The following is a 26,833-nucleotide window of genomic DNA, read 5'->3' on the forward strand; positions in this document are numbered from 1 at the left end:
ATGCCCATGGCAACCCGCTCCGGCTGATGCGGGGCGCGGCACCGATGACGTCACCCCTGGTCACCGGGACTGGGACGCCGGGGATCACGGTGAGGGTGTTTGGTGTGGGAGCTTATTTAGGTAAGTGTATTGTGTTTGCTCTATGTACTCTGATGAAGGATATTAAACTCCGAAACTGTTAGCACTGAAGTTGCACGGTGTCAGCTTCTCATTTCTTTTGAAAAGTATTCCCTGTTTGAGTGCCGCCAGCACTGTAGAATTTCCTGCATACTTCTACTTTGGAAGGCACCAAGTGTAACGTGCGTGGGTGTATGCAGCGACTGGTGGTGGGCTGAGCCCTCAGCCGGGACCGCTGTTTAGAATGGTTACGGCAAAGGCCTACACTAACTCTGTTGGCCGTCCCGGGCAAGTGACCGCAGGCTGCAAGGTGCTAGGCTTCTCCTTTAGTCGCCGCGTTCGAGGGAGCAGGTTAAGCCCGCTCCAACCCCGATGCAACCAGGTTTTATGTTGGGACAAGCCCACGGCGACTGTCAGGGACCGGACCAAAAGGAGGATCTGACTACTAGGGCCTTACTGAATATAACACCCTGTCTAACGGCACCAGGCCAAGGACGGGGAATGTGGCCAAGCCACAAGCACCTTGTACAATAGTAACGGGGTGCCACCAAACGCAAAATACGCCAACACAAAAATGGTACAATACGGTACCCCAAAACGAGCGTAAATCCCCTAGCGAGAGCCTCTCCGGATCCCGGAGAGCCAGGAAACACGAGAACAGAACAACTAAAGATACAGGACAGCTTGTCCAGAAAATAACGAATAAGGACTGGGCTCCACTGGAGCACTTACGTGACCGGGACAGAACCTCCAGCGGCAGAAGATGGTGCAGAGTACGTCTGGAGTGTCTTGGCAGGACCAGATGGAAGGATCGCTGACCAAGGGAAATCCGGATAAAGGCTGACCGCAGCAATATGGCAGCTGACACACAGCTGACCCTCGCTGAAAGGTGTCGGCTCAGAGACGGAGCGTGGCTGGACCGACAGCTGGAGAATAGTAACGGCACAGGCACGGTGCACGGCAGAGGAACTGCAGGGACCGGGACAACAGAGAGCAGCAGGCCCTATGTGAGGAAACAATATCACCGGCGGGGCTGTGCTGGTCCAGCTCCCTTAAAAGGGATGTGCTGACCAATCAGCCCCCGCCGTGACACCAGCCCCCATGATAGCTTAATTAACTGCCGCCATTGTCCGGGCGCGCGCCGCCCTGCGTCTCCTGGTTGCCTGGCAACCGCCGGGCGACGCAGCCAGACTACATCCAGCGTCCCCCGGCCTGGCGGAAGTGACGCGCCGCGGCCGGGCGGACGTCACCCCTGCTGTCCGGCGCTCGCCGGGCGGAAGTGCCCGGACCACCCTTCTAAGGGCGCCGGGACGCTGCTGCGGTGGCACCGCAGCAGCACTTCTGACTGTACCCCCCCCCCCTTGAGGAGAGGTTTTGAAACCTCTACCCCCAGGCTTATGGGGAAATTCCAGAAAGAACCTTTTCTTCAGGCTTTGAGCATGGACATCCCTATCGGGGACCCACGACCTTTCTTCTGGCCCAATCCCCTTCCAATGGACCAAAAAATGAAGGGCACCACGGGCAAATTTGGAGTCCAGGATTCTTTCAATCAAGAACTCCTGCTGCCCCTGAACATCCACCGAAGGAGCTCCTCTGACGACCTTACGAGGAAACTTATGAGAAAATAAGACAGGCTTTAACAGTGACGCATGAAAGGTGTTAGCAATCCTGAGGGATTTAGGAAGCAGTAAGCGGAAAGCAACTGGATTGACCCTCTTGATAATCTTATACGGACCTATGAACTTTGGCCCAAATCTTGCCGAAGGTTGGTGCAATTTGATATTCCGGGTTGACACCCAGACCCAATCACCAACTTTAAACGGGCAAGGACGTCTAAACCTATCTGCGAACACCTTCTCTTTGAAGGCTGTTTCCTTAAGGGCATCATGAATCTTTCTCCATGTGGCCTTAAAACGAAAGACCCTAGATGGAACCGAGGGTGGAGACTGAGAGAACGAATTGGCCTAGGGATGGAAACCATAGACTGCGAAAAAAGGCGAAACTTTAGAGGCAGAATGTACCGCATTATTATATGCAAATTCTGCTATGGGGAGATGCTCTACCCAATCGTTCTGCAACTTTGAGATGAAGCAACGCAGATACTGCTTCAAAGACTGATTTAGCCGTTCCGTCTGTCCGTTGGACTGAGGGTGGAAAGCTGAAGTCAGGCTTAGTTTGATCTTAAGAGAAGCACAGAACGACCTCCAGAACTGTGCCACAAACTGCGGACCCCTGTCGGACACAATGTCAGTAGGCAATCCATGCAGTCTGAAGACATGCCTCAAAAATAACGAGGCCAACTCTCTGGCCGAAGGCAACTGCTTCAAGGCTACAAAATGTGCCATCTTGGAAAACCTGTCAATGATAACCCAAATGGTTTGACAGTTGGCTGACAACGGCAGGCCTACCACGAAGTCCATGGCAATATGCGACCATGGCCTTGACGGGATGGATAACGGCATAAGCTCACCAAAGGGCCTAGACCGAGGCACCTTATGTCTGGCACAAATAAGACATGACCGTACAAATTCCTTGACATCCCTGGACATTCCTGGCCACCAGACCACTCGGGCCAATAGGTCTGTGGTCTTATGAATCCCGGGATGCCCGGCAGTCTTGCTATCGTGAAAGTCCATAAGCACTCTTCGCCTAAGAGTCTCAGGGACGAATAACCGACCCCTAGGAGTCTGGGCTGGGGCCTGACCCTGAGCCTGATGAATGAGCCCTTCTAGGGTCAAACTAAGACCGGCCTGAATACAAGAGGCAGGAAGTATGGAGGTAGTCTGCTCCTGAGGGGAATGTTCCGGAACAAAGCACCGTGACAGAGCATCCGCTCGAACATTCTTAGGACCGGGTCTATAAGAAATAACAAAATTGAAGCGAGTAAAGAACAAAGCCCAGCGGGCATGCCGGGCATTAAGTCTCTTGGCCGCTTCAATGTACTGCAGATTCTTATGGTCCGTTAAAACTGTTACTTGATGATTCGCACCTTCTAGCCAATGCCTCCATTCCTCGAAAGCCCACTTGATGGCTAATAATTCTCTGTCACCAACATCATAGTTGGTTTCAGCCACAGAGAATTTCCTTGACATATAAGCGCAAGGGAAAAGAATCGGACTCTTAGCGTTGGTCTGTGAGAGTACTGCTCCTGCACCTACCTCGGAGGCGTCCACTTCCACCACAAAGGGACGCTCTGGGTCAGGGTGCCTGAGGATAGGAGCAGAAATAAAGGCCTGTTTTAGGGCCTGAAAAGCCTGTTTGGCTTGTACAGACCAATTTCCAGGATCTGCCCCCTTCTTGGTAAGAGCCACCAAGGGAGCAACGATCGAGGAAAATGAATGGATGAAGCGTCAATAGTAGTTGGCAAATCCAAGGAACCTTTGGATTGCCTTCAGGTTGGTCGGCTGTACCCAATCAACTATCGCCTGAAGCTTCTTAGGATCCATGCTAAAGCCTTCAGCCGAAATAATATACCCCAAAAATGAGATTTCGGGTACCTCAAACTCACATTTTTCGAGTTTGGCAAACAAACTATTTTCCCGCAACCTTTGCAGTACCTGCCTCACCTGAGCTCTATGCGAATCAAGATCCTTGGAATACATCAGGATATCATCCAAGTAAACGACCACGAAACTCCCAATAAAGTCTCGTAAGACATCGTTGATAAAATCTTGAAACACGGCAGGGGCATTGGACAGCCCGAAGGGCATAACTAGATACTCATATTGCCCGGAGTGCGTACTAAATGCCGTCTTCCACTCATCCCCTGCTTTTATACGGATGAGGTTATACGCCCCTCTCAGGTCAATCTTAGAAAACACAGTGGCGGACCTTAATTGGTCAAAGAGAACCGAAATAAGAGGGAGCGGGTACGCATTTTTCACCGTGATCTTGTTTAAAGCCCGGAAATCAATACAAGATCGTAAAGACCCATCTTTCTTGGCCACAAAAAAGAATCCTGCACTTAGTGGCGACTTAGATGAGCGGATGAATCCGTTCTCTAAACTCTCTTGAATGTACTCATTCATGGCCTTGGTTTCCGGAATGGACAGAGAGTAAAGCCTTCCTTTGGGCAAAGGGGCGTCGGATACAAGCTGAATGGCACAGTCATATGGACGATGCGGCGGAAGCTTATCCGCTTTACCCTTGGAGAATACATCCGAGAAATCAGAGTATGCCGTCGGGACAGCTGACAGTGACACCGAGGCTTGAAGAAAAGAGGTGTTAATGCAAGACCCAAAACAAGTAGAATTCCACTGAACAACGTCCCCCATCATCCAATCAATGTGCGGGCTATGGAGGACCAACCAAGGGTGGCCCAAGACCAGCGGGACTGCTGGACAAGTAACCAAAAAAAAGAGATTTCCACTTTATGCAGAGAACCAATAATGAGCTGTATTTTAGGGGTACGAAAAGAAATCTCCCCATTGGTTAAACGACTACCATCTAATCCTCTCATGGTAATCCGTTGACCTAACCAAATAGCGGGGATACCAAGTCTCTCGGCTAAAGCAGCATCCAAAAAGTTACCGGCTGCACCACTATCAACAAAAGCTGAACAATCAAAACAAATCTCTCCATAGGTTAGAGTGTCAGGAATCAATAGGGAGTTACAGGAGGAGAACAGCTTCAGGCCCAAGTGAATCCCCTCCTTACTCACTTGGCCTGACCTTTTACCGCTCTGTTCGGACAGGAGCGATACTGATGACCTCTACGCCCACAGTAGAGGCATAGACCAGCACTGATCTTGCGAGCTCGCTCCTCGGGGGTTATCCGCATGGACCCCAACTGCATGGGTTCTTCTGCATCCTCCGAGGAATCCACAACGTATGGGATGGGATGAGAGAGTGAAGCTCTCTCGGCTCTACGTTCGCGGAGTCGGCGGTCTATTTTGATAGACAACTCCATGAGTTTATCTAGCGAGCCAGGCACCGGATATTGGATCACATTATCTTTAATGGTATCCGACAATCCACACCGGAACTGGCTACGCAGAGCTGGATTGTTCCACCCACAGTCATTCGCCCAGCGGCGGAACTCGGTGCAATACACTTCCACAGGATCTTTTCCCTGCTTTAATGCCCGTAAGTGAGATTCTGCAGATGCCTCTCTATCAGGGTCATCATAAAGCAAACCCAGGGATTTAAAGAAATTATCCACTGAGGCCAACACAGGACTATCCGAGGGCAAACCAAAAGCCCACGTCTGCGGGTCACCCTGCAACCAGGAGATAACCAAGCTCACCCTTTGAGCCTCCGACCCAGAAGATTTAGGTCGGAGTCGAAAGTATAACCTACAATTCTCTCTGAAGTTAAAAAACTCCTTTCTATTACCAGAGAACCGGTCAGGCATATTCATCTTTGGTTCAGGTGTTACTACCGGGGAGAACGAGACCCTCTCTCCTGATTAGTTACCCGGAGCGACAATTCCTGTACCATTTGCGTTAGACCCGCAACCTGGGCGTCTAACGAAGGGGAGGTAGGATTCATAATGAGGACTCGGCACAACCACTAACACCCACGGACAAAACAGGTATATTATATAAATGAGATTTATATAATCTGTTTGGCCGGTGATAATGTAACGTGCGTGGGTGTATGCAGCGACTGGTGGTGGGCTGAGCCCTCAGCCGGGACCGCTGTTTAGAACGGTCACGGCAAAGCCCTACACTAACTCTGTTGGCCGTCTCTGGCAAGTCACCGCAGGCTGCAAGGTGCTAGGCTTCTCCTTTAGTCGCCGCGTTCGAGGGAGCAGGTTAAGCCCGCTCCAACCCCGATGCAACCAGGTTTTATGTTGGGACAAGCCCACGGCGACTGTCAGGGACCGGACCAAAAGGAGGATCTGACTACTAGGGCCTTACTGAATATAACACCCTGTCTAACGGCACCAGGCCAAGGACGGGGAATGTGGCCAAGCCACAAGCACCTTGTACAATAGTAACGGGGTGCCACCAAACGCAAAATACGCCAACACAAAAATGGTACAATACGGTACCCCAAAACGAGCGTAAATCCCCTAGCGAGAGCCTCTCCGGATCCCGGAGAGCCAGGAAACACGAGAACAGAACAACTAAAGATACAGGACAGCTTGTCCAGAAAATAACGAATAAGGACCGGGCTCCACTGGAGCACTTACGTAACCGGGACAGAACCTCCAGCGGCAGAAGATGGTGCAGAGTACGTCTGGAGTGTCTTGGCAGGACCAGATGGAAGGATCGCTGACCAGGGGAAATCCGGATAAAGGCTGACCGCAGCAATATGGCAGCTGACACACAGCTGACCCTCGCTGAAAGGTGTCGGCTCAGAGACGGAGCGTGGCTGGACCGACAGCTGGAGAATAGTAACGGCACAGGCACGGTGCACGGCAGAGGAACTGCAGGGACCGGGACAACAGAGAGCAGCAGGCCCTCTGTGAGGAAACAATATCACCGGCGGGGCTGTGCTGGGCCAGCTCCCTTAAAAGGGATGTGCTGACCAATCTGCCCCCGCCGTGACACCAGCCCTCATGATAGCTTAATTAACTGCCGCCGTTGTCCGGGCGCGCGCCGCCCGGCGTCTCCTGGTTGCCTGGCAACCGCCGGGCGACGCAGCCAGACTACATCCAGCGTCCCCCGGCCTGGCGGAAGTGACGCGCCGCGGCCGGGCGGACGTCACCCCTGCTGTCCGGCGCTCGCCGGGCGGAAGTGCCAGGACCGCCCTTCTAAGGGCGCCGGGACGCTGCTGCGGTGGCACCGCAGCAGCGCTTCTGACACCAAGGGCCACTGCATATTGTATTTTGGAGTGCCGGTCCCAAAAATATACTATATATATACATTCTTGCTGTAAGCCTGACGAAGGGGCCAAGTAGCCTCGAAACTGTTGCATTAAAACTTGCTTTGAATTCACCTGAAAATCCTAGGAGTGCCGTGTGATGCTTCACCCCGAGTGGGTTACATCTCTACCACTATATATATATATATATATATATATATATATATATATATATATATATATATATATATATTCTCACCCTGCACCTTGACAAAGGGGCGCTGCCCCGAAACTTTGGTGATCTCTCATGTTTTGAATATATTCTTTGCAAAGACCACGGAGTGCAAGTCTCTTCTTTCCCCATATACTCCCCACCAGGACGCCGATTTTCGGACTGACACCAACTGCTGAAACTGTTATGTCTGTTTCTCTTTCCATGTATATCACCACTAGAAGCATCAGGCACCTGTGGACTTATCTCTATCTTTCTCCAGACTCTGAGGTATCAGGTGCCTGATGATTGGAGGCAATCTGCTCAATTGGACACCTGTGAGCGGTCTATTTAGTCCTCCCCAGACCAGCACTCAGGGCTGGTCATTGTTCTATGTTCCTGTTGTGGAAAGGAGTGTTTCCCTATCTGCCTTGTATCCTGTGCCTCGTGTATTGTGCCTCAGCCTCAGCCTTTTACAGCCATTACCTTGTGTCCTGTGCCTTGTATCCTGTGCCTTGTGTATTGTGCCTCAGCCTCAGCCTTCTACAGCCGTTGCCTCGTATCCTGTGCCTCGTGTATTGTGCCTCAGCCTTCTACAGCCGTTGCCTCGTGTCCCGTGCCTCGTGTCTTGTGCCTCAGCCTTCTACAGCCGTTGCCTCGTGTCCTGTGCCTCGTGTCCCGTGCCTCGTGTCTTGTGCCTCAGCCTCCTACAGCCGTTGCCTTGTGTCCTGTGCCTCGTGTATTGTGCCTCAGCTTCCTACAGCCTGTGCCTCGTGTCCTGTGTCTCATGTCTTGTGCCTCATGCCTAAGCCTCAGCCAACTACTGGACCGCCTGCATCTGTACCCGGTACCTCTGTATTTATTCTGCTATCCAGCCACTTCGTATTTTGTTTCATAAAGTTTGTTCTTGTTTTCTGCATCAGTTCCTGTGTTCTTCGGTTTTTTAATAAAACACCCCGCATTCCCCTGCATCAGTTTGTTCGTTGGTTTTGTTTTTCCTGGAGCACCAAGGGTTAACCTAACATAATGACCAGCCAAAACAGACAAGAGAATACTAAGGATCATGTCAGTCTGGATTCTCTAATTAAAACCTTGTGTGCAGAGCTCCCAGGTGTTTGCAGGGTTGCTGATGACTCCTGTGAAAAAACTGCAATTAACCCTTTGCATGCAGACATCATTTTATTGCGTATTCAATTGGCTCAAGTCTGTGTCTTTTTTCCTGACTTTCTGAAGAAAATGTCTGCATTGCTACAAGTTTATTCTGCTTCTGGTATTCCTGGACATGTGACAGCAAAACAATCCTCCATACCGCAAGAGGGGCCTACCATTTATTCCTGTCCTCATTTACCATCTGTCGATGTGGCTACTAATATAGTCCATACACTAACTGGTGGTCCTCGTGCTCCGCTATCGGTTACAGAACGTGCCTTTCGCAGGAATAACTTTTTGTGTTTATATTGTGCCAGCCCTGAACACTTCTTGAACTCCTGTCCCAATCGCAGGCCTAAAATTGGGGAACTTCTGGCCAAGTCCCAGCCAGAGTCTCTACCCAGAGCTGCCCAGCCAGAGTCTCTACCCAGAGCTGCCCAGCCAGAGTCTCTACCCAGAGCTGCCCAGCCAGAGTCTCTACCCAGAGCTGCCCAGCCAGAGTCTCTACCCAGAGCTGCCCAGCCAGAGTCTCTACCCAGAGCTGCCCAGCCAGAGTCTCTACCCAGAGCTGCCCAGCCAGAGTCTCTACCCAGAGCTGCCCAGCCAGAGTCTTTACAGTCTGAGGAATTTCTTGGGGGGAGGCCAAAGTCCGATGTCCCGGTCTCCGCCAGAGGGTCCGATGTCCCGGTCTCCGCCAGAGGGTCCGATGTCCCGGTCTCCGCCAGAGGGTCCGATGTCCCGGTCTCCGCCAGAGGGTCCGATGTCCCGGTCTCCGCCAGAGGGTCCGATGTCCCGGTCTCCGCCAGAGGGTCCGATGTCCCGGTCTCCGCCAGAGGGTCCGATGTCCCGGTCTCCGCCAGAGGGTCCGATGTCCCGGTCTCCGCCAGAGGATCCGATGTCCCCGCCAAGGAGCCCGATGATCCGGTCCCCGCCAAGGAGCCCGATGATCCGGTCCCCGCCAAGGAGCCCGATGATCCGGTCCCCGCCAAGGAGCCCGTCTGTCTAGCCCCAGGAGGGGGTTCCGTCTGTCTAGCCCCAGGAGGGGGTTCCGTCTGTCTAGCCCCAGGAGGGGGTTCCGTCTGTCTAGCCCCAGGAGGGGGTTCCGTCTGTCTAGCCCCAGGAGGGGGTTCCGTCTGTCTAGTCCCAGGAGGGGGTCCTATCCAGCCCCAGGAGGGGGTCGCTATTGCCCTGGCCTCCGGGTCAGAGGACGCTATTGCCCTGGCCTCCGGGTCAGAGGACGCTATTGCCCTGGCCTCCGGGTCAGAGGACGCTATTGCCCTGGCCTCCGGGTCAGAGGACGCTATTGCCCTGGCCTCCGGGTCAGAGGACGCTATTGCCCTGGCCTCCGGGTCAGAGGACGCTATTGCCCTGGCCTCCGGGTCAGAGGACGCTATTGCCCTGGCCTCCGGGCCTGAGGACGCTACTGCCCAGGCCTCCGGGCCTGAGGACGCTACTGCCCAGGCCTCCGGGCCTGAGGACGCTACTGCCCTGGCCTCCGGGCCTGAGGACGCTACTGCCCTGGCCTCCGGGCCTGAGGACGCTACTGCCCTGGCCTCCGGGCCTGAGGACGCTACTGCCCTGGCCTCCGGGCCTGAGGACGCTACTGCCCTGGCCTCCGGGCCTGTTGCCTCTGTGACTCCTGCGCCCCCCGGTCTTGAGTCCGCTCCTGCTGATTCCGTTGGGCATAAATTGAGGGCCGCCGTGTCGGCCGTCAGTTGCAATGTTTTTTCTTTTAGAGCATTTCCACCCGATGTGCCAGAGGTCCGTGAGGGTCCACCCGATGTGCCAGAGGTCCGTGAGGGTCCACCCGATGTGCCAGAGGTCCGTGAGGGTCCACCCGATGTGCCAGAGGTCCGTGAGGGTCCACCCGATGTGCCAGAGGTCCGTGAGGGTCCACCCGATGTGCCAGAGGTACGTGAGGGTCCACCCGATGTGCCAGAGGTCCGTGAGGGTCCACCCGATGTGCCAGAGGTCCGTGAGGGTCCACCCGACGTGCCAGAGGTCCGTGAGGGTCCACCCGACGTGCCAGAGGTCTGTGAGGGTCCGCCTGACGTGCCAGAGGTCCGTGAGGGTCCGCCTGACGTGCCAGAGGTCCGTGAGGGTCCGCCTGACGTGCCAGAGGTCCGAGAGGTTCCGCCTGACGTGCCAGAGGTCCGAGAGGTTCCGCCTGACGTGCCAGAGGTCCGAGAGGTTCCGCCTGACGTGCCAGAGGTCCGAGAGGTTCCGCCTGACGCGCCAGAGGTCCGAGGGGTTCCGCCTGACGCGCCAGAGGTCCGAGGGGTTCCGCCTGACGTGCCAGAGATCCGAGGGGTTCCGCCTGACGTGCCAGAGATCCGAGGGGTTCCGCCTGATGTGCCAGGGGTTCGAGAAGGGGACACCAGTACCACAACCCCAGGCATAGTCTTCGATGACACGGGGTATATTCCCGGAACTATCTTTTTTGATGGGAATATTTCCACGCTTAGTGCCTTTTTCTGCCAGCCTTGGGAAGGTACAAATATGGAGGAATTGATTGGCCATATGCTGATGAGGTTTAGAGGGGAGGCACTGGCATCGGCGAATTTTTTGGTGGAGTCTAAAGATCCAGCATTGCACGATTTGACTGCCTTCACTGAAGCAATTACCAAAAGGTTCGGTCCACCGGAGGTTTGGGACATTCTAAAAGACTCCCTCCAGGCCGCTGGGCTCTGTAAGGCTGCCCCGTCGGGTACTAAGAGAAACAAGAAGAACAGGAGGAAAAGATGACTCTTAAGGCGTCTGGAATCCGCCTTCTTCTGGGGGGCATTATGTTATGTCTGTTTCTCTTTCCATGTATATCACCACTAGGGGCATCAGGCACCTGTGGACTTATCTCTATCTTTCTCCAGACTCTGAGGTATCAGGTGCCTGATGATTGGAGGCAATCTGCTCAATTGGACACCTGTGAGCGGTCTATTTAGTCCTCCCCAGACCAGCACTCAGGGCTGGTCATTGTTCTATGTTCCTGTTGTGGAAAGGAGTGTTTCCCTATCTGCCTTGTATCCTGTGCCTCGTGTATTGTGCCTCAGCCTCAGCCTTTTACAGCCATTACCTTGTGTCCTGTGCCTTGTATCCTGTGCCTTGTGTATTGTGCCTCAGCCTCAGCCTTCTACAGCCGTTGCCTCGTATCCTGTGCCTCGTGTATTGTGCCTCAGCCTTCTACAGCCGTTGCTTCGTGTCCCGTGCCTCGTGTCTTGTGCCTCAGCCTTCTACAGCCGTTGCCTCGTGTCCCGTGCCTCGTGTCTTGTGCCTCAGCCTCCTACAGCCGTTGCCTTGTGTCCTGTGCCTCGTGTATTGTGCCTCAGCTTCCTACAGCCTGTGCCTCGTGTCCTGTGTCTCATGTCTTGTGCCTCGTGCCTAAGCCTCAGCCAACTACTGGACCGCCTGCATCTGTACCCGGTACCTCTGTATTTATTCTGCTATCCAGCCACTTCGTATTTTGTTTCATAAAGTTTGTTCTTGTTTTCTGCATCAGTTCCTGTGTTCTTCGGTTTTTTAATAAAACACCCCGCATTCCCCTGCATCAGTTTGTTCGTTGGTTTTGTTTTTCCTGGAGCACCAAGGGTTAACCTAACAGAAACCAGGTCAGCGCCTCAGCATCTGTGCGCTGTGGGTTGTAGAATGGAGGGCTATTGACTTGCAAAAATCATCACCTTCATGGATAAGGCCCACTTAGCAGCACCGGCAGCCGTATCAACCCCGATACCCCCTGCCAAACCTGCAATTACCGGCACCACCACCCCCCGCCGGATCGGAACACCCCCCGGCCCCGGAGAACCCCAGGCGGGGGGAGGGGGGAGGATTCCGACCCGGCGGGGGGGGGTGCCGGTAATTGCGGGTTTGGCAGGGTCGGGGTTCATGCGGCCGCCGGTGCTGCTAAGTGTGCCTGGTGGGGGGGTGGGGGTTGGATGATGAGCCGCTAGGTAGATCCAGGGGTGGGGAGGGGGATCGGGTGATGTGGCGGCCGCCTAGTCGCTCCGGAGGGGGGGGGGAGTTGCGGGCGCCGCCGATGCCACTCACCTCCATCCATGGGGAGGGACCTGCTGCAAACTGCTGCCCTCCAGTGGACGGCACCCTAGGCTGGCATATTCTTTTGTTCTGCTTGGTCATCCAGTGGAGAGAAGTACACTCTTTACCTTGGGCTAAACAGGTCTAATATTTTGCTGATTATTTTATAATTCATTTAAAGTAATAAGTGTGTTTATTTTATTGTTTTTTGCACATTATAGGTGCCCACCGATTATTGAATGTGTATATATCATTTTTAATTTAAAAATTTTTTTCCTATATAAAAGTGTTCAGTATTAATTCAGACCTACATGCACCTTTATTATATAAGCGCAGTCTTTCTTTGAAAAAGTTTTTGTAAGTCTAGGTGGGGATACACTTTTTAGTGGATCCAAAACCTAATTAGGTGTGAGTACACAGTCACACCATTTGCCTGCTGCTATATTGATCTGACTTCATTTTTTAAATCTATCAAATAAAAATTTAAATAAAGGAATTATATTTATTCAGCGCCTATCACTGATATACCTCAAACAGTGGACCTGTGAATAGATGCTGTGCTCATGCCCCCACAGCAGCAAAAATGGGGGTGTGGCATCGCTGGAGCAGTGCAAGTATAGGCCGCACCCCCTTTATGCTAGGCCATGCCCCTAAATATTTTGGGTGCATCTACGGCGCACGCAAGAGTCCCTCCTCAAATTTGGGAGGTATGTAGATTGTTGCAATATGTGTCGATAAGGAACTGCAATTTAAAGAGGTGCACTGGGTTCTTTAATAAATAGGTACGGGTGATAACTTGAAAGTGCTTAATTCTTTAGAGACAGAACAATTAAATTGAGTACCAGGAATTAGGTCGACAGTCAATAGCTTGTCCCCAAAATGTTGACAGGCACAAGATGGACCTGGACAAAAGGTTGACATTGAAAAGGTGGATGTTGAAAAAAGGTCAACAGGAGACTTACTTGGCTTACTCAGTGCTGGGATGGCTGTGGGCATTGGGACTGCTGGTCACGGGAGCCATCTGCGGTTTATGGGGCTCTACGAGAAACTGCCGGTGCCGCCCACAAACGGACGCCGGTTGTCAATCAGCCAGAGTACGGCCTGCAATCACATGCCATTGGTGGCTGTGATTGCACAGAGAGCTCGCACATGTGCACTGTAGGCCGTGCTCATGCGCGCCCTCCAATAATCACTCCATTATCTGGACACCATCTCCTGTAGTGGATCAACTGTATACAGGAATCTAGAACCCAGCTAATACTGTGTATATCAGTATCTATGACATATTATAACAAATTTGCTGTTTTATATAACTCAATATGAACATGAAACAAACGCGCACAAACATATTCTTGCTTTTCACATAGAAACAATGGCGTTATTATACACTGGAGCTGGGCGTTTTTGTTTAATAGAAGCTGGAAAATTGTCTTCATGACGAGTACAATTCATGTAAATACAATTTACAAGTTAAATGATGGCGGCGGGAAGAATTCCATTTGGCTGCATTTTGCATTTTTCCAAGGTCCCGGAGAACCTGATTAAGCGATGACAAATGCACAGTACACAAACAACGCCACTATCATGTAACGTCTCAGGATTGCTTTAAAGAGCCACTTATATTTATTAACATTTATTTATTTACAGTTTCTTATATAGCGCAGCATATTCCGTTGCACTTTACAATGTGAAACAACAGTGATTAAACAAACTGGGTAGATACAAACCGACATGGAGGTAGGAGGGCCCTGCTCGCAAGCTTACAGTCTATAGGGATAATAGGAGGGATACATGAGGATAGAATTCCATAGCATGGCAGTCCCACCAGATAACAATACAGTCCTGATGGGATGCAATTAGATATGAATGCTACTGGAGGTTATGAGTATGATAAGCTGCCTGCAGAGGTGAGTTTTCAGGGAACGCTTGAAAGTTTGGAGGCTGGAGGAGAGACTTAATGTGCCTGGAAGGGAATTCTATAGGGTGGATGCTGCCCGACAAAAATCCTGCAGATCCTGTGCAGAGCGGAGAGGTCGGTGGGGATATATTTTGAGATAAGCAAAGAGATATAAGTCGGTGTAGTCAGAGTAATGGCTTTGTATGTAAGTAGAAGTGTTTTATATTGAATGCGGTAATATACAGGCAACCAATGGAGGGACTGGCAAAGCCGGATCAGCAGACGAGGAACGTCTAGCCAAGAAGATCAGCCTCGCAGCGGCATTCAAAATGGATTGTAGTGGTGATAGTCTTTTCTTAGGAAGACCGGTAAGGAGGCTATTGCAATAGTCAATGCGTGATATAATGAGTGCATGGATTAGAGTTTTTGCAGTGTTTTGTGTAAGATATGGACTCATTTTAGATATGTTTTTTAGATGCATGTAGCATTATTTAGAGACAGATTGAATGTGAGGAATGAAGGACAGTTCAGAGTTGAGGATGACCCCTAGGCAGCGAGCTTGTGGAGTAGGATTAATTGTTGTGTTCTCCGCAGTGATAGAGATATCAGGTTGGTAACTACTCTTGGCTGGTGGAAATATAATTAATTCTGTTTTGGAAATGTTGAGTTTGAGGTGTCGAGATGACATCCAAGATGAAATGGCAGAAAGACATTCAGAGACACGGAGCAATACTGATGGTGACAATACCGGGGAGGATAGATAGATTTGAGTATCATCAGCGTACAGATGAAATCCAAAAAAGCTGATTAGTTTACCAAGTGAGGAGGTATAAATTGAGAAAAGCAGAGGACCTAAGACTGAGCATCGTGGTACTCCAACGGACAGAGGTAGTGAGGAGAAGGTAGAATCAGAGAAGCGAACACTGAAAGAGCGATTAGATACAGTAGGTAGGAACAGAACCAAGAAAGTGCTGTGTTCTGAAGACCTAGGGAGTGTAGTGTTTGTATGAGAAGAGAATGGTCGACAGTGTCAAAGGCAGCTGAGAGATCTAGAAAAATAAGAAGTAAGAAATGGCCTTTAGATTTAGCAGTGGCCAGTTCATTGACTACTTTAGTCAGTGCTGTCTCTGTGGAGTGTTGAGAGCGAAAGCCTGACTGAAGTGGGTCCAATAAGTTGTAGTAGTTAAGAACGTGTGTGAGACGAGTGTAGGCAAGTCTCTCAAGTAGCTTCTTTCTGCATAAGATTCCTCCAACACAGATCCCTCCCAGCATGCCCCATGGCCGCCTGCGCCACCATGCCCAGAAGGACTCATTGGCCACAGAACCACAAGTCCAGGCCGGAGACTGCATTGCAAAAGGCAGCAATTGTTAGAAGAGCTGCCCTTTGCACTACTAATTGCATATGTTAGTACTGTACATATCCGATTGGTACAACATACAGTACTTGCTGCATCTCCCTCACCTCCCGAAGCATCCAGCATTCTTCCTGAGGGCGGACATAATGCAGTGATGACATCATTACTCTCTACCTACCATTATGGAGACACTGAAGAGAAAAATAAAGAGGATGTGTGCTACTAGGGGCTAGTTCAAATCCCACCATGGCCCTAATTGTGTGGAGTTTGTATATTCTCCCTGTACTTGTGTGGGTTTCCTCCGGGTACTCTGGTTTCCTCCCACAATCCAAAAATATACTGGTAGGTTAAATGGCTTCCAACAAATTTACCCTAGAATGTCTGTGTGTGTGTGTACATGTGGTAGGGAATATAGATTGTAAGCTCCACTGGGGCAGGGACTGATGTGAATGTTTACATATTCTCTGTAAAGTGCTGCAGAATATGGCCCTTATTCAGATCTGATCGCAGTGCAAATTTGTTCTCAAAATGGGCAAAGCCATGTGCACTGCAGGTGGGGCAGATGTAAAATGTACAGAGAGAGTTAAATTTGGGTGGGGTGTGTTGAAACTGAAATCTAAATTGCAGTGTAAAAATAATGCAGCCAGTATTTACCCTGCACAGAAACAATATAACTCACCCAAATCTAACTCTCTGTATACATGTTACATCTGCCCCACCTGCAGTGCGCATGGTTTTTCCCTTTTTGAGAACAAATTTGTACTGCAATCGGATCTGAATAAGGGCCTATGTGTGCAATATAAGAAACTGTTAATAAATAAATAATACAAAAAAAATTGGCACGCTCTCTATTATAAATGATATCGCTCAGAGGGGTCAAAATTTACAAATCCGTTTATAATATGCTTAGGGGGGAAATTTACTAAGCAAAATATGGTAGGTATTGGCATATTTGTATTCAGTCGTGTTTGTGGCACGTATTCGTATTTTTGTAATTTACTAATGTGAAATTAAATTACCGTATATACTCGAGTATAAGCCGAGTTTTTCTGCCCAATTTAATGGGCAGAAAACACCCTACTCGGCTTATACTCGAGTCAAGTGCCTGCCCATAGCATTTAGCCCCATTCCGCTGAGCCGGCGGAACACTAGCTCCGGCGCAGACATACCACAAAGCGCCGGAGCTGTGCACTGCTGCTGCCGGCTCCCCCGCTGGCTCCCCCGCCCGCTCTGCCGCCCGTTCCCCCGGCTTCCCTACCTTGCCATTCTCCCGTCGGCGCTGTGCTGCAGCAGGACAGAGCAGGGGCCGGACACACGCAGGAGTGTCAGAGGTTGACACTTCCTGCCTGGTGCTCCGCTCCCTCTGCTCTGCTCCGTCCTGCATATTAAGTACCAGTATTAACTGGTACCCTGAATAAAGGTATTAAATAAAGTAAAATAAATTCTGGTGTGGGGGGGGGGGGGGGGGGGAACACTGAGGGGGCTCTGGGTACAGTATGTGCTGTAATAAATTACTGTACCTTTATGTTGTTTTTTTTACACACGTGTACTATGCATGTCTGTGTGTGTGTATGTGTAGTACAGCATGTTTGTGTGTGTATGTATACTGTGCAAGTGTGTGTATGCCTGTCAGCGAAGAACTCACAACGTATACAAATAATGCTGACAAAAACACACAAATGGTATACACACAGTTGACACAGACTGTGTCAACTGTGTGTATACCATTTGTGTGTTTTTGTCAGCATTGTTTGTATACGTTGTGAGTTCTTCGCTGTTTGTATGTATACTACCAGTAACCGCTGTGTTTCCCACCCCCGGCTTATACTCGAGTCAATAAGTTTTCCCAGATTTTTGGGGCAAAATTAGGGGCCTCGGCTTATATTCGGGTCGGCTTATACTCGAGTATATACGGTAGTATTTCGTGTTTGTAATAACCTGTTATATTCGTATTTTTTTTTCTCAAAAATACCTGTTAATACGCCATCGAAAGAATACACCTTGGATTTTACATTACTCCAATGTCATTTTGAATCAAGTCGTATTTCAAAATACGAACGTATACTAGGCGCATTCTACTACAAGTTGTAAAAAAATACTCCAAAAAAATACAACGCCATACGACATCGAAAAATACAAATCTCAAAAATACGACAACTTTGTAAATTATGCTCCGGAATACGAATGTGTAAATGAAATACTCCACTAATAACAGTCGTATTTATTCGTATACAAAATACGAATACGACTGAGACATATTGATAAAGTCAGAAGGACTAAACGCGTTGGGCCTCTATAGCCCTCCTGTCTCATCTTTATAAGTTAAGCTACCATTTTCTCTCTTTTTGCACCTTATAATTGATTTTAGGAGTATTTTAGGTTAGAACATATTTTTTTAAAAATTACTAATTGTCTGTTTTTTAAAAGGAAATTTCTTCTACCTTGTTTAAATAAATGTTTATATTTTTTATACGTATTTTTTGACATTTTTTATCCATAGTGAACTATATACCGTGTTTTTAGGTCCACTGCTATTAGACTACTTTTTAAATGGTTTTTAACAAGTGCTGACCAGCACACTCAGTATTTACTATTTTAGAGCAATCAGTCGCCGCATCTTCATTTATTGAACACACACGACTGAGACATAGTCGTATTTTTATTATTTTGTATGAGGCTTTAGGATCAAGACACATTAAGTTGTTACATGTAGTTCTTTTTGTTTTATATTTACGTGACTGAACATAAAATGGAAAAAAAAGTAACTTAAAAATGTTATGTCAGCCATTGCCCTGTCCACCTATTGCTTGCGTTGACTATATGTATATCAACCACTCGGAGTTGACGTGGATGGTAAAGAATAACAAAAGTCCCCCCTAAAATAAAAACTCATAAAAAACTCATGGTGAGCTTTTCGTGTGTTGGACGTTTCCACTTTGACCTTTTGCGTGTGTCAATATTTTGTCAATGACAACGTTTTGGTGTCGACCGATTAACAGTCGACCTAGATACTGTCGAATTGTGATCAAAATAGTATATGTTATAACGATAAAATAATAGCATTGACATTATTGGTCATCCTCTTCTCACACAACTTAGGCCAAACCAAACTAAGGGCCTAATTCAACACCATTCAGAATGGGGCGAGTTGGTCCCTGTTCCGATGGTGGTTGTCTGCGCATGTGCAAGCGCATATTTGCGCATGGGCAGACCCCGACACCGCATGCGAGTCACACACTCTTGGGCCATTCCTTGCGGGGAGGGAGGGCCAGGGGCAGATGGCATCAAGAACGAGACTTGCCCATGAGAACCCCAGCGTTCCCATGGGAACGCAGATGGGCCGATACCTGCGGGGGGCTGATGTCACAGAATGTCAGAGCCCGACCCATCTTCGGTGCTTTGCAGAGGAAATAAAAGTCAGGGGAAATCATTTGTTGGTTGGGGACCATCAAATGATTTCTCCTGCTAGCGGAAGTATGCGGGAGGGATGATTTAGCAAACACATCCCCTCGCATGGCACCGATGGGATTTGGCGGCAGGGGGAAGGGGCATTTGGTGGGGTGGCGTTAAGCCGATCGGTAAGCATTGAACGACCGCTGCTCACCGAGCGATGTTGAATCACCCCCTAAATGACTTTTGCTAGGATCATGTCTCAGTAGGATATAAGAAGCTCTCCCTATGTAGCGCCTGTGCGGCCTGCAGCAAAATCAGCGTTCAACGGGTTTTTGTTCTATAATATAGAATATCAATGCTGTAGGACATTCCCGAATTTGTCCCTACGCTGGCTTACAAAAATGTTTTATTTTTTTATTTTCTTCCATGACTGCAGGAAAACCTACAGAAACAAGCAAAACTCATCTCGCCCAAGTTATCCCGAAAGTAGCTCTTCATCGGCAAGGCTGGGAGAATGTGTCTCGGCAGGGTGCGCATTGTTCCACCGCTAATCGCATGCCTTAGGTATGTTGTGGGAGAGCATTCGTTTTCACTACAGTAACCTCTACAGAGTGATTATAACACAGCAATGATCACCCGGAGTGTCTTATTGTGATTACACAGAGCTTTGTTGTTAAAAAGTTTTGCAGAAAATGTCAAAATCTTTGTGATTTTTTTTTGTCTTTTTGGATGTATTGTTTTTTTTTTTTTTCTTCTCTTTTGAATGATGTTTATGCCATATTGTCTGGTTTGGTGCTTTGGTGTATATTATGTGTGATACTTATTTCATTGATTGTTTAACAAAGTAAAGACTATGAATTATTAAATGTGTACATTTTTGGAAGACTTCTAAAGACCGAAGCAGTGTCTCTATTAGGCGGTTGATATTTACTACGACCAAGACAAGCCCCCATCCTCCCCGCTCCAAGTATACTGGAGTATAAGTATCAACTGGATTTCCTGATATTTTAGGTAGGCACCACAGAGCATATTTCATGGTGACACCACCGGTGAAGATGACACAAGAGTCCATTTGATCAGCACAAAAGAAATATTATCTCCTCATCAAAACCAGTCACAGTCATCCGACCAGCGCTGTCTCTTTGATGCACCTCTATTTAAGGCTGGCCAACAGCTGTCGAGCACTAGGTCTCAGTGGCTCTCCAAGGAGGTTCAATCTCAGACCACGTCTTTACTCATTCGCATTGTGCCCCCAAGTGTCTGGTATAATGGTTCATAAAGTCCATACAGTGACATACCTGGTGCACCACAAATGCCCATACTTCTCGACCACCTCTACCTGTCATTAATTCTAAGGACTCCTCCTCTCTCCTCCTAAAATGGTGATGCAAGGCCTCATGACAACATCAGAGCCAACATTTGTGAAGAGCACAAGAGGAGGCACTTAGCCATTCCTCAGCACCCAATGAACTGAGCCCGCCATGATTCTTCAACCATGGGCTCATAGAACAATGGTCTTATAGACATGCTATGGGAGAATCACGGGCATGTCGCTAAGCTGGTTGCAAACTCAAGGGCTGAATCGGGCCCCAAATTAACATTTACCCAACCAAATAGCCTTACTCAACAATAAATAAACTATCCCTTAAACCCAGACCAGAAATACCAACTGTGTATAAATCACAATTTGCCTTTTCATGTCCGATGTTTACAGACCATTTCCTGGGAAGCTGCAACTTCATCTCAAAAGTAAACGCACAAGAATACTTCTTTTCAGTTTCAGAATCTGTAACAATATGACGACTCCCCCCCCCCCCCCCAAAAAAAAAAATTAGCAAAAGGAAATAGAAAACCTACCTAAAATCAAAAACATAAAAAAAAAAATAAGCTAAACCATGAAAGGGGGGTTTCCAAATCCACAATCTCCCACTCGAACATTAGAGCAGGTGCGGGAGTCTGGGAGGAGTGGTAGAAGAACCTGGTAACGACCCTGGACATTAATGTACACATTAGTCATTTTATACACTGGATACTTATAGAATTCAGTATTAATATCTAACACTATAGATGATCTATAGCAGTGGTAGCCAACCCTAGCCCTCGAGAGCTACCAACAGTGCACATTTTCCAGACAACCTAGCTGCTGCACAGCTGCACTCATTAATCACTGACACATTTTAAAAGATACACAGATGGAGCTAATTAGCTCACTTGTGATTCTGTGAGGAGACCTGGAAAACATGCACTGTTGGTAGCTCTCGAGGACTAGGGTTGGCTACCCCAGGTCTATAGTATAGGCTGTATCATACAATTAAATAATATAAATAAGTGGTCAGGTAAAGGTTAAACATACCATAACAAATAAATACGCAAACATAAAAGAACCAGTACTGCACTTTCTAAGCTCACGTTCTCCCACCTCATGGTAAGGCTCCTGTCTCTTCTTCCTGGTAGCTGCTCTCTGGTCCAGTAGAGTAATTGCGCAGCAACTCTTAAACTTACCTTAAACTGCATGATGTGGCGATAGCTTTAGTTATCATATTATATACCATTGCTCTTGTCATCATAATTTGAGCGACTAGCCAAGAGGAGGGAGTTTTCTGAAGGCCCACCTCACCTTGCATTTACCTATGCAAAGTAGAGTGTGTCCAATCTAAAGGCCCCCATACACTAGAACGATTTTACACGATGTCAGCCATTTAAGAACATTCAGATATCTTTTGCAAAGTGCCACATCGTTTAAGTTTTATATCCGTGAGTGTCGGCTAGGAGCCCCTAGGTCCGTCGCACTGCACCAGTGGAATCGGATGGACAAAGGAGTGAGTTTTGTGCATGCGATATATATATATATATCGTATACGATATATCACAGGAAGTTTTCCAGTCCCTCCAGTACCCCCATCAAATATATCTTATGGTACATTTGCATACCATAAGATATATCCCATCCCATTTATCTTGTCTTGATCAATCACATGAGATAGATCTTATGCAAAAAATGACACCAATGTACCAAATTGGTTCCAATTTCAGCGTCAGATATATCGCTGTAGTGTATGGGGGCCTTAAGTTCATTATTGTCGATTCAGACACAAAATAAAATAAAAAAGAATTGGAAATTAAAAAAAGGAGTACGTAAGTCATTACTCAAGGGGAGGGGGGGAACGGAGTATACGAAATGGGCAGTAATTCATTGAAGTGCAGATTATATTCAAAGATTTCCAAATAACACCCTGCACTTTTACTGGGCTGGCATCTTGAAGCACATTTGCCATTAATACAGAAGCTGCCTTAGTTCTCTTGCTGAGCAAACAGTCAAGTGTTCTTAATAAGAATTGCAGTTTCTCAACATCTGTTGGGGAAAAAGGGAACGACCAAAGAACAATTTAGAATGAGATTGGTTTTGTTAAATGCATTTAAATTCGAAGATTAGTGATTGTTCTTTCTTTTTCAATTAGCATTTACTTGCATAAAGGTTACAGATGAAGGGTCTGAACAAGAGAGGCTGCTTGCAGGGGTAGTGTTGGGGGGGCACGACTCCCAGGGTGCAATCCATAACCGCGCTAAAATTAGGATGTGCAAAAGCAGCAGAGGACTTGAGCAACTCAAAACTTCTGCCAAGTAAACCTGCCGATTGGACATCTATGAAGCAAATCTTATCACAGGGCGAAGACCGTGAATCTCGCTCCGCTGATCATCGGAAACAAGGAGGGTGAAATCTGAAATAGAGACAGTGCTCATCAAATTCAATTTATAGGTAGAATGTTTCCAAAGAAAAGACAGAACATACACCTAAATTACATAGAGGTGCATTGGATTTGCAGATACATTTTTAAGTATATGCATTTAATTTCACCCGGCGAGTTCCTCCTCACAAGAGCCTATGATTTAGAGGGGAGGTGGGTGCACTCAAGAAGGGAGAGGCAAGAAGATCATTGGGTTGCAGAATTAGATGTATTAGTGGTAGGCTTGGAAGAAGAGAGGTCTTAAGGGCATGTTTAAGGGTTATGATATTAGATACAGGTACATATAAGAGGGTGTTCCAAACGTTGGGTGCGGCACAGGAGACGGAAGAGGTGATCGGAGTAGAGTTTAGCGAAGCCACTGGGACCATAGGTGTGCGCACAAAGAGTGTTAGGGGTGCACAGGCACCCCCTAATGCTGTGCCCGCCCTTATAAACACCTCCCTGCCGCCATCAACCACCAATACCGTTTACCAAAGACTTTTGTTTTTTAGAACTGTATTCTATTAAAAGAAGAGCCCATCATTCAATGATGTGTGTTTTGCATTGTTAATTGTACTAGACCATTGTCATATCACTACGTGTCATCCATATATGTTTTTGACTTTATTTGCATGAACTATTACAGAGAATAATAAGAAGATTAAAAACGGACTGAAATAGGCCGGAGATTATGTTGTGGCTGAGAGACTTTTATATTGTAGTGAGTGGCAATAGATGATGGTAGACATGGTGTTAGACGCACCCAATGGGTGTTGTTAGATATCCACAATAGGTGGTGCACCCCCTAATAACCACACCTATGACTAGGACTGTGTATGGAAGTGAGACTATACAGGTATGGAGGTGCACTAAAGGTGAGTTCAATCCTTATTCTGAATAGGACACAGAGCCATTGGGGTTACTGTCAGAGGTAGGCAGCACAGGCAGACAGGAAAATAAGGCAGCAATGTTGAAGATGGACAGAAGAGAGTAGAAGGTGTGAGGCTGGAAAGGAGTACAATATGATAATTCAGGAGATATAAAACAAGGGCATGAATAAAAGTGTTAGAAGCCTCTCGGTTGGGAGGGGGCATTACATTAGAAATGTAACGGAGGTAGAGGAGCAAGAGCAGAGGAGGATTTAGACCTCATGCGGCCCTAGGCAAGATACCAGCTGCATGAGAATCATCATTGCGTACAAATGTGAATAAGGCCCTAGGTCTGTTGGGAGTAGGATTAATACCTGTGTCACATTTACAGTAATCTGACACATACAGAGAGGATGAGCCATTTTGTGTGTCCAAGCATTTTTTTTATCCTATCAAAGAACATCAAAGGGACTTTTGTAGTGTGGGCGGGTCTATGTGATGTCATAACATCTGATAGCTGTGCAATGCTCATCTTGGATGACCGGGAAAGCTTTATGGGGCCCCTTGGCACATGCTGGGCCCTAGGTGGGCTCCTTGGTTGCGTTGTGGAATATCGACCTCTGAGCAAGAGTGGGAGCAGCACCGGATCAGAGTGAGCTATGAACAGCAAATAAAGATACATTCAGAAGCACGTTAATACATTGTGGCATTTTAGACCCTTTGACCACGTCTACCATGTGGTGCTGACCTATTTACTTTCAAAAATACACTGCTGACTTATCATCCAGATCCCAAATGGGGATACTGTCTTTACTGCATGGATGCTCTCTGTATTGTATGACAACTATACTTCATTCAGTCCTTAGTATATTTAGTTTAGTGTTATACCGCCCAACTGTTTACATCTTTCAGAACCCACTTCTTGACCAAACCCAGGCATCTCTCATCGTAACCCTCTTTTCCAAACTCACTGGTAAGATTAAGATGAGCTACATCCCATCTTCAATAGAACTCCCGTCTTAGTAAATTTACCCCTTAGTGTGCCATGAGGACCAAGGTAGGGAATGCTTAAAATAGAGCAATGTTTGAATGCCGCAGGAAATATGACATTTTACTCCTCACTGTCTATCCATGTCACCATAGGTGCCGATTATGTGGGTGCTCAAGGGCCCGAGCACCCACAGAAATTGATGAGCACCCACGGGCCCGAGTCCCACTGCTGGGCCGCCATAATAACTTGCTAGTTTGCGGCCACCTGGGAAACAGTATGCCGGGAAGAGTGTATTCTGTCCGTGTGTTCTGGGGGCATTTATGCACCTGCATTGTGGGGGCATTTCTGTACCTACACTGTGGGGGCATTTATGTACCTACACTATGGGAGCATTAATGTACCTACACTATGGGGGCATTTATGTACCTGCACTATGGGGGCATTTATGTACCTACACTATGGGGGCATTTATGTACCTGCACTATGGGGGCATTTATGTACCTGCACTATGGGGGCATTTATGTATTTGAAACTCTGTTGCCGTAATTTGAATATTGGAGACAACTGTGCTCCATAATATAAATTGGTATTATATTGTAATCACAGTGCGCCCCTTTACCATGAAGCCACTCCTCTATATATTTGGCTTGAGCACCCACCAGCAAAAAACATAAATCGGCAGCTATGCATGACACTCCTGTCTGAGTTCCCATCTCCTTGAGGATGGAAGCTCTCACGAGCAGGGCCCTCTGCCCTATTTTGCTTTCCCTCTCTTACTTACATTATCATCTACCACATGTAAGTCAAGAGCTAGGAGTTAGTTGATCACTCTCCATTTTATCACTTTTCAAGCTGTACATCTGCATACCTCCCAACAGTCCCGATTTCAGCGGGACAGTCCCGATTATCAATGCCTGTCCCGTTGTCCCTCCCGCGGTCGGCAGTGTCCCGCGGTGAGGGGGGGATGTTGGGAGTCCCCCCTGTCGGCTGCTAAGCAGCGGGGAATAAATGCTGTGCGCACAGCGTCTATTCCCGCAGCCAGGGGGCTGGGGGCATGGCTAGAGGCTCACAGAGCCTCTGGGTCATGCCCCCATAGCGGCAAAATGGGGGCGTGGCCTCGCGGGGAGCCGCGAGTATAGGCCACCCACCCCCCCCGAAATTAGGCCACGCCCCCGAAATTTCCGACACGCCTTCGGCGCGCATCACCAGCGTCCCGACTCCAGCAAGAAGAAAGTTGGGAGGTATGTATCTGGCCCTGCTTGCTGGTTTCGCTCATACTGTATGTTTTAGGTGCTGAGGTATAATCCTTAAAAATGTCAGCTCATTTCTAATTGGTTAGTACTTTATTTCTTTCCTATTTATCTCTCTCCAAGACTTGATAAATCCCCCTCTTAGTCGGTGGTGCAGCGACTGATATGCGTGACAAATATTCTCTATGCAGCGCTGTGTAAAATTGCAGCCACAATATAAATACACAATAATAGTAATATAAACACATACGGAAAAGTGTGTATTATGTTTGTCAGATAAGGGCTGCATAAGGTAGGAGTAATAAGCATTGACTTTTCAAATGTGTTGTTCTTCTCTTTGTCTGTTGGCAGAACGTGTTTACCTGGGGAAAGGAAAAACAACAGCTTAGTACATGGCAGAGAAGAGTTAGAGATTCTCAAACATGACAAAAGATTTCCCCCCTTTCCCCACATCGTGTTCTGGAATAAAACGATTTCTGCGCTACACAAAACGGACAATTCATCTATGATGATCGGCTCTCTCCAGCCCCATACAGGGATAATTATGTATGTATATTTTATCAGCTTGAAGTTTCCGATACTCCGTGGCTGCTTTGTGTGGGCGTAGGCATACGGCGATTGCTTTAGCATCCAGCTGGGCACCAGATGCATTGTCCGGGAAAGGGAGACGACAATATGTGAACATTATCAGATTCCTTCCATTGATTCTGTTGATTTTACTTTGTTCGCTACCAGAACCCTCGGGCTGAGCGTAGAAAAACTATCGTCCACTCCTGAAGCTCGTAAGAGGGTGGGGGTGTACAGGACTTCTACACGGCTTCCTACAGCCTGAGCGTGCAGGCTGGAAGGGGTTAAATAGAACTCCATTTCAATTTTGTGCGTGCATTATTTTGCAAAGATTAACCAGGCGACGGCTGGCAGGGGCGGTGGGTGAGTGGACAGGACGCTGCCTTCTCTCTTTCTGTGCTCTGTAGGGCTGGGTTAGTGGACAATACGCTTGGTCAATTTTTTTTAAAGGCACGAGAGAAAAAATCCAATTTATATAAGCAAATAGGTGTCTAAAGATAATCTCCGCATGCAGAATAGATTACATTCCAGGAA

The 26,833-nt window shown here is 48.1% G+C and overlaps 2 long non-coding RNA genes across 2 annotated transcripts in view; one reads left to right on the forward strand and one right to left on the reverse strand.

The window, feature by feature from the left end:
- On the forward strand, positions 1-26,558 carry LOC146049420 (uncharacterized). The gene is made up of 4 exons (XR_014466128.1): positions 1-120; positions 19,334-19,461; positions 24,404-24,464; positions 26,084-26,558. It is a non-coding gene; the product is annotated as an uncharacterized LOC146049420 (long non-coding RNA).
- The window catches only part of LOC146049418 (uncharacterized), a 146,794-nt gene continuing 140,765 nt past the window's right edge, over positions 20,805-26,833 (reverse strand). The window contains exons 5-6 of the long non-coding RNA XR_014466119.1: positions 25,983-26,094; positions 20,805-22,616 (exon numbers count right to left, since the gene is read on the reverse strand). This is a non-coding gene — a long non-coding RNA (uncharacterized LOC146049418). The remainder of the gene's footprint in view (positions 22,617-25,982; positions 26,095-26,833) is intronic.

The sequence above is a fragment of the Crinia signifera genome, chromosome 12 (genome assembly GCF_055691185.1).
Source record: "Crinia signifera chromosome 12, ASM5569118v1, whole genome shotgun sequence".
Taxonomy (NCBI): Eukaryota; Metazoa; Chordata; class Amphibia; order Anura; family Myobatrachidae; genus Crinia; species Crinia signifera.